The 8,650-nt window shown below is 34.1% G+C and overlaps 2 long non-coding RNA genes across 2 annotated transcripts; both read right to left on the bottom strand.

Moving 5' to 3' along the window:
• Positions 1-210: 210 nt before the first annotated feature.
• LOC110681665 lies at positions 211-6,282 on the bottom strand. The gene is made up of 3 exons (XR_002503316.1): positions 5,845-6,282; positions 2,313-2,588; positions 211-675 (listed from the first exon to the last, which is right to left on the bottom strand). It is a non-coding gene; the product is annotated as an uncharacterized LOC110681665 (long non-coding RNA).
• Positions 3,371-5,495, bottom strand: LOC110681666. The gene is made up of 3 exons (XR_002503317.1): positions 5,192-5,495; positions 4,903-5,033; positions 3,371-3,746 (listed from the first exon to the last, which is right to left on the bottom strand). It is a non-coding gene; the product is annotated as an uncharacterized LOC110681666 (long non-coding RNA).
• Positions 6,283-8,650: the final 2,368 nt, after the last annotated feature.

Genomic DNA, 8,650 nt, shown 5'->3' with positions numbered 1-8,650 from the left:
ACGGGCACTTGAAACGCCTGTTACGAATAACCCATTATTCATAACGGGCGCTTACCACGCCCGTTACGAATAAGTTGTTATTCGTAACGGGCAATTACAATGCCTGTTACGAATAATCTTCGAATAAGAAAAATAATTAGGGCATTTGTAACTAGCATTTCTGGTGATAGTTACAAATACCCCTATTCTTATTTCTATTTTCCACCCAAATTATTATAATAATTTATAACAAACCCAAATATTTCATGCCACAAACATATTATCAAACATAACATATACACCAAATCCAATTTTGTATGCTAATTATAACTCTCCTATTAGTAGTCCAAAACGCTATTGATTGCAAAATTTAGTAAGGAAATACAATATAAGCACAAACAACAGCAGGCCAGTAGTAAAAGCAGCAATCAAGAGCATTGTCATCCCTTTCTTCTCTGAAGATTTGTTCACCTGGATCACTGTCAGCTCCAACAGCAGGCTGACATTTATGAACATTTGCAGCCTCATACTCGTTCACAGAGATTGTGACATCTAAAACTTCTGTTTGCAACTTCCTGGCCATTTCTTTTCCTATCTCATCCCGGAACATATAAATTTATGTATCAGTGAACACAAATGATTCATTTCTGCCCCTCCAAAAAAATTATTCATTTCTGGACTTCAAACCTTCAATTTCTGCATCATGCAAAAGAATGAATTCAAATAAGTAAATAAATGTATCCTACATTGTTACAAAGCCTCTGCGTAAATTATGAGTGTTTGAGAGTCTTCGGATTTTTTTCAGAAATTGGCATATTGGTATCACTAAAATGATATTTACAAGGGACTAGCATCTATCATCTAGAGCATCTCTAACTTCTGAAAATTTTACATAATCCAGTTCTTGAGCTGTAGTAACAGTCAAAATTAAAACCACTGAAAGTATAAATTTAAGTCTAGGCATTTTCAAAGTCAACAGTTTTAACAAGTTAAGTTCGAGGCAATAACTCAATGCAAACAATTTACTCAAATGTGGATACATTTGAAATTACTTAAAGTAATTAAACAGCTAATCACAACACATAATTGCTAGTACATGTGATAATTCTTATATTATTTATAATAAAATTCATGTAATTATTTGTACTTTAAGTTTTCCCAAATTGTGGAGGCTAAGTAAATTTTAACATATACAATTGAAGTCAATGACATTACTCACACCAACCATATATTCTGTTGTTATAGAAAAATTTTAATGACTTTATAATATAAAATATTGTTATTAGCACAACATGGCACTTTATTTTTGGAAATAATGATAATATTTTCATAACAATAACAAAAAATAATACAACTTAATTAAGTTAGTTCGTGAAATATTATATGATTAGAAAGGTTGATGATTTACTGACTTTTGGATTTGTTGTATTTTAGAATTTACCACATTCTAAATTCTAACTTCACATACTCCAATAAAATAATACCAAAAATAAGACGAAATCAGATTAGTAACACTATATACAGGGGAGAACAGAGTGCCAAATCACTTAAGCTCAAAGATTAGATATCATTACACATATTACATCTATGTACAAGACAAAAACGTGGTTACAAGCTTACGACTAGCACAGACTAGGCTTTTCAAGCATACTATTCCCTGCCGAAATTCACTAGATTAGCTCTAGAAAATTTATACTAAAACCAGCACATTCACAGTACTAAGTACTTAATTGACGATCACAAAATTATCCTTTCCAACAAACCTCAGTTCCTTGAGTTATATGACTTTGATCAATCTACTTGCATTACTTTCACTAACAAATAATTTGCAGCCAAATTGGGTAATTAATACTTTAGGAATCAATTGAACCAACATTCAAATTTCTATAGTCCCAAATAACAGACAAATTCCACTTGCATGTTGTTCTCGAGCCGACATCAACTTACATCCCCTCACAAACTGTATAGAGGAGCTGATGTAATCACTATAATTTTATATTTCTTCCAACTAAATGGTCAACAATGTATGAGAAGAGAGCCTCTTAAATGGCATTTCATGTTTTCAGTACTAAACAGTGTATATAATACACAAGTATACAGTACATTCTTATATAATCAAATATGAATGCTAAAATATACCGAAACAAACAATTCCAAAAGTTCATCAAACAAACAAGAAAAAGTGCTCAATGACAACAATTGACATTTACTTAATTAAGCTATTTAACACAAAGCTATGATTTTTTCAGCAAAACAAGGAAAATTAACAATTTATATAATAATTGCAAATAAACTAAAAATTGAGTAATTATAAACAAATCATCATCCCCAACCTTACTGATAACCGGTGCCCTGCCGCCCAATCGAATGTGCGAAATCGCCACATTGGACACCGGTCCACCGGGAGCCCGCCCGAATTCAGGCGGATTCCATTGCATCATTTTCCACCCTTAGTATATATCAGGGTCCATTTGATGCTCTGAATCTCTCACACTTGGTAGAAATTCCTTTTGAACTACTTCAAAGCAACATGTCAATGGCGGGTCTAAGTAAGGGAAATCCATCCCATCATCGGAATTCTCTGTCCACCATTAAAGGAGGAGCAAGGTCTGCAAAATCCAAAATAAAACGGTTAGTGTCAACTATTAAGCTAGGTTTATGATTTTTCAGCAAGGGAAGACTAAAATTTAGAAGTTCAGGGAAAAATTTGAAACCCTAAGCATCAATAATTAATTACTTTTACCCAAATTACTCACAAATCATCTCATTTTCTATAAAATTAATCAATAGCCTAACTTGTGAAAAATCAAAGACAAATATCAATGAAAACAGTAAATATACATACATACATACATACATACATATATATATATATATATATATATATATACGGGGAGGTTCCGCTAAAAACAGAGCTTATGGTGAAAACTAAAAACAAGCAATCTTAGCCATTCATTACTAGCACAAAAGATCAGACGGTTCTAAAGCCCTAAGATCATTCCAACCTTACATATAATCAATTCAACTATTTTAAAGGTTTTTTTTTTTTTTTTTTTTTTTTTTTTTTTTTTTTTTTTTTGACAAACGCAACGTTTTAAAGGTCACTACATGCTAAAATAAGGTAACTTTATCTAAATTGACGATATTTACATAAAGTCACTATATATAAAAATAACGTAACTATATACAAAAATAGGATAGCTATATAAATTTTGATCATATTTACATAAAGGTCACTATATACAAAAATAAGATAACTATATCAATTTTTAGAATATTTACTTAGAGGTCACTATATACAAAAATAGGGTAACTATATCAATTTTGAGCATATTTACATAAAGGTCACTATATACAAAAATAAGGTAACTATATCAATTTTGACCACATTTATACAGAGGCCACTATATATAAAAATAACGAAGGTCACTATATATAAAAATAAGGTAATTATATAAATTTTGACAACATTGACCATATTTATATAGATGTCACTATTTACAAAAGTAAGGTAACTATCATCAGATAACTTCTCCTTCTCCGGCCTCCTTGTCATCAGATAACTTCTCCTGCTGCTCCTTATCATAAGATAATTTCTGCTGCTCCTCCTTGTCACCACCAAAGGAGTAGTCCACTGGCTCCAAACCCGACAGTCAAAGCTCATCAAACGGACAAACTTTCCTGCTTCACAGTCAGTCATCACCTGTTAGATAGCAGCCAGATTTTGGTAACATTGTAATAGTACCCTCCCTGCCACAGAACTTGCACTGAAATAATGAAAGGGTGATTGATTAGCAACAAGCAAAAAACACAATGTAACTATCACCATTACCAATGTAAGAAAATCCAAAATTTAGAAGGCAATAACACACAAAAAGCAACAGAATTTTAATAGGTGGAATGGAACAAAGTTAACAGCTCACAGAAAATTTATACATTGTAATATAATTCAGGCATCAAATGTCAATTAAGTGTAAACCAGAAAAATGCAGAAATGCAACACGTGATTCATACATATCAAAGCATCAAACACATTCTATAAGCTGCTGGACATTATTCAAGGCTTAGTCAATACAAATATAGCAACAACGTAAGCCATATATCACTTGAACGGGCACACTATTATTGAAAAAGATGGAATCAGTACAGCAAATGACTGAACAATAGATAAAAAAAAAAAGAATTCTAAGAGCCAGAGCAGAAGTACTAGTACAACATCAATACACTATCATAAACCATTCCCCAAGTGCCAATACAAGGCCATCAATTGACATCCGGAAGAAACATATTAAACAAGTCCTAATTCCTAAGCAAATAATCCTAAGATAACAGAATTGCAGAAATTTCATACCAAACTTAAACGCTATATCATGTTGAACAGTTCAATAAATCAGACAGGTATCAAAACAACGAGGAGAAATTTCCAGTTTGCAACCCTGGTGTTCATAATCTTTAAAACATGTTCAATACTCCTGTAATGGATGAAGAAGCTTAAGGGGTATTCAACTCGCTTCTAGCAAATTGGCAAGGCTTCTAATGGAGCTTCTGCCATTAGTTCTAAACATATACTCCTATGACTAAGAAAATAAAAACATGTACTCCTATGATTTTCTAATTTACTCAAACCTAATTTACTCATTAGAAGATTAATTTTAGACCTAAGTAACACCTCAAATGTTGACAGTCAAATTACAAATTCAATAGAAATGAATAATTCAACTCTCGCAAAATTCAAGCAAACATGCTTTTCGGTCAAAATTAATCGACAAAATTAAAATATAAACAAAGACAATACAATATTCTGATGCACCAACATTTTTCATCATATGTACAATGGAAAAATTCAAATAAACATTAAAAAAATTCATCAATTATCAAAATTCAAATCGTTAAGCTAAAAAAATAACGGAAAAACACACTCACTCTTCCATAAGCGTTCTTCTCGAGGTCATTAGCAAGCAGATCAGCAATGTCTTTCCTCAAAAACTTCTCCGTCGCATTTCATTCGTCGGACAACTTTGATTCGAGTTCTCGTCTGCTTAATCAACGATTTACTGCAATTTCAATCCAAAAAAAAAACAAAACTCAAAATCAATGAAATGAATCAAAATCTAGCAAAAACGAGTTAAATTTGGTTGAAAAAGTGAAACAAAAATTACGAAATTAAGTACTCAAATCAAGCAAAATAACGAAATTAACACAAATAACTTACTTGATAATAGATTGTAGAGCTAAGAAATTGCTGAAAATCAAAGTAATTGAAGCTAGATTTGAATTAGTAGCATGAAATTGGTAGAAGAATTGGGAAAGTAGGAGAGAGAAAGTAGGAGAGAGAAAATAGAGGAGGAAAAAGTTACGTGCAAATGAAGGAGGAGAGAGAAATTGCTATCATTTTGCTTTAATTTGGGGGAAAAATCTGAACCGTTAGATGAGGGGTGAGTAATAGATCATAATCTACGGTAGAGATTGCATGTTTTCAGTTTTCAGTTTTAATCTTGTTTTCACGTGATCCACACTCTATATATATATATATATATATATATATATATATATATATATATATATATATATATTTCTGAAAAAAAACCCTTTTTCAAACGAACATTTGTAATTTAATAGCTCACAAACACATATGTGTATAATTTGAAGAAATACTAACAATTAAATTTTGTAAATGTTCAATAATTTGTGGTGATGTATGTAGTTGAGAAAGGCACAATTTCTATGGAGAAAATTGAATTTAAATCGAAAATCAGAAAACCATTAGTTTCGAAAAACATGAAATTGTAAATTTGAGCAAAACAAAAACTCAAAAAAATGAAATAATGAAATAAATTAAAGAGAAAAGATTAAAAATGCACGAACCTTTAGAGAAAATCATTTCGAAAAGAGGAAGATGAGAGGTGGGAATGTAATGGTCGAACCGGAGTGGGTTTTTCGAGCAATAGTAGCCCGAACGGACCTTCACCAAGAGTTCCGTCACCGCCGGTTACACCTCTCCCCAAAAACAACGCCGCTTGGGAAAACTTGTATGAAGCCGCCGGTCAAGTTTCTCGTCTCAAGATGAACGCAATCGCTGCTCAAGTTAACCACCAAAATAACAACCAACGAAACAGAGCTCTTCTCATTGCTCCTCGAAATGAGAGGGCCTGAGTTTGAAATGAGAGAAAGAGGTGAATGACGGTGAGGAGAGGAGAGGAGAGAGAGAGGGAGTGAGGGACTGATGAGGGAAAAAGAGGTGAAACGCTAAAAAGCCAAATATTGGGTTCCTCTCATCAGGTTGGCCAAGTTAGGGCATTTACGTGTAATATAGTATTCGTAACGGGCAAAATAGTGTCTGTTACGAATACATTTTTATTCGTTACGGGCACTAATTTTTCCATAAAGAATACTTATATATTCGTAACGGGCACCAATTTGTCCGTTACAAATACATACGTATTCGTAACAGACTATTTTGCCCGTTACGAATACATATGTGTTCGTAACGGACACTATTTTACCCGTTACAAATATCTTAATTGTAACGGGCAAAGTTTTGACCGTTACAAATAGCCTGTTACGAATGAGATTTTTACACTAGTGTATGAAATCCATAGTCACTGCTTCCCATACAGACTAAGGGATAGGTAAAGGGTGCAAGAGACAAGGATATGCTTGTGGATCATACTTGCATTGCTAACACACTGTGCATTGGCTAACATATGACTCTATCTCTCCCTTCATACCCTTCTAATAGAAAAAAGATTTCACTCTCTAAGTTCCCTCTCTGTGGGGAATCATGCAACCAAATGAGAATCTTTTCCTTTAAATTTTGAGAATTTCCCACCACTAACTTCCCTTTCCTTATGAGACATTGCTCACTCCAAGAGAAATGCTTAAATTATGAGAACCAACATTTTGCTGCAACTCTGTAATGATCTGTTGTAGACTTTCTTCATCCTTCTAAGACTGCTTTATCTAATCTAAAAGATCAGACTGCACACCATAAATAGACAAGGCATTCAGCTGATAACCTAGAACTCTGGATAAGGCATCAGCTGCCATGTTCTCATTTCTAGATTTGTATTCCAATGTATGACTGAGTCCTGCCGCCAGCTTTGACAACCACTTCTACTGAAAAGGGGTTGCTAATTTATGCTCAAGTAGGTACTTGAGGCTTTGCTGGTCTATTTTAATGATGAAGGGTTGAGTCAACAAGTAGTGATGCAATTTTTTCAAAGCAAAAACCACAGCTAGTAGCTCTCTATCATAAGTGGAAAATTGCATGTTCCTTTCACTTAAGGCTTTACTCAGAAAACTGATAGGGTGCCCTTCCTGAAGCAACACTTCCCAAATTCCCTTCCATGAGGCATCACTTTCAATAGTGAAAGGTTTTTAAAAGTTTGGCATGGCAAGGACAGGAAGAGTGGTGATGATTGTTTTTAGCTAATTAAAAGAGTTTTCAAGAGTGAGGTGAGTGGCTTGCAGATTTTGCCATAATCTTTGATGAATCTTCTATAATAGCCAGTAAGAGCTAGAAAACCCCTTAAGTTCTTGAGAGTTCTAGGTCTAGGCCAGTTTAGCATGGCTTGCACTTTCTCTAGATCAGTTGCTACCCCATCCTGAGATATTATATGGCCCAAATAATGGATTTCAGTTAACCCAAATGAGCATTTCTTGAGATCAGCATGGAGTTGGTTAATTCTCATGATGTCTAGCACAGGTTCTAAATCCTTGAGGTGATCCTCCCAAGTTGGGCTATAAACAAAGATTTCATCAAAGAAGACTAGAACACATCTTCTGAGAAGGGGTTTGAATAACTTATTCATTAGAGCTTGAAAAGTGGAGGGAGCACTGTTTAAGCCAAATGGCATAACCAAATATAAAAAGTGACCATAGTGAGTTTTAAAGGCAGTTATTTTGATATCATTTGGGTGCATCCTGATCTTGGGATAACAAGATTTGAGGTCAATCTTTGAAAAGAACTTTGTATCCTGGAATTCATCCAATAGTTCTTCAATGAGAGGAATAGGGAACCTATCCTTAATTAATGCCTTGTTCAAATGCCTATAATCCACACACAATGTCCATCCCCCATCCTTTTTCTTCACTAAGACTATGGGTGCAACAAATGGACTGTAACTATGCCTTATCACCCCTTGATCAAGAAGCTTTTGCACCATTTCTTCAATTATAGTCTTTTGCAAGGCTTGATATCTGTATGCCCTTAAGTTAATAGCATCAGTTCCTTCCTTTAAACGTATGACATGATCATATCCTCCCCTGGGAGTGGAAGGTCTTGAATAGGCTTGAAGACCATCCAAAACTGATCTAGTAATGATAAAAGTGTGGGGTCCTGATTAGTGTTCTGATGGCTGATAGGTGAGTGTGCAGAATCTCCGTGCAGAATCTCCTAGCAGAATATACATCATTGAGAGAGTTCCTTCCTAAGCTAATAGTTTTTGCAATTTCTGAGGCTGAAAAGTCTACCAACTCTTATGAGATGAACCCCTTAGCCTTACCATCTTGCCCTTGTACTTGAATTCCATGGTGAGCTTGATAAAATCCTAGAGTACAAGACCTAGCAAGGAAAACCGTTGATTCCATGAACTAGATCACTACCACTCAAGGGTAATAGAAACACATCTGCAGAAAACTCAACTCCCTGCATTCTCCATGTAAAACCCTT

The sequence above is a fragment of the Chenopodium quinoa genome, unplaced genomic scaffold, assembly GCF_001683475.1.
Source record: "Chenopodium quinoa cultivar QQ74 unplaced genomic scaffold, ASM168347v1, whole genome shotgun sequence".
In the NCBI taxonomy this organism is placed as follows: Eukaryota; Viridiplantae; Streptophyta; class Magnoliopsida; order Caryophyllales; family Amaranthaceae; genus Chenopodium; species Chenopodium quinoa.
This window is presented reverse-complemented; position numbering and strand designations above follow the sequence as displayed.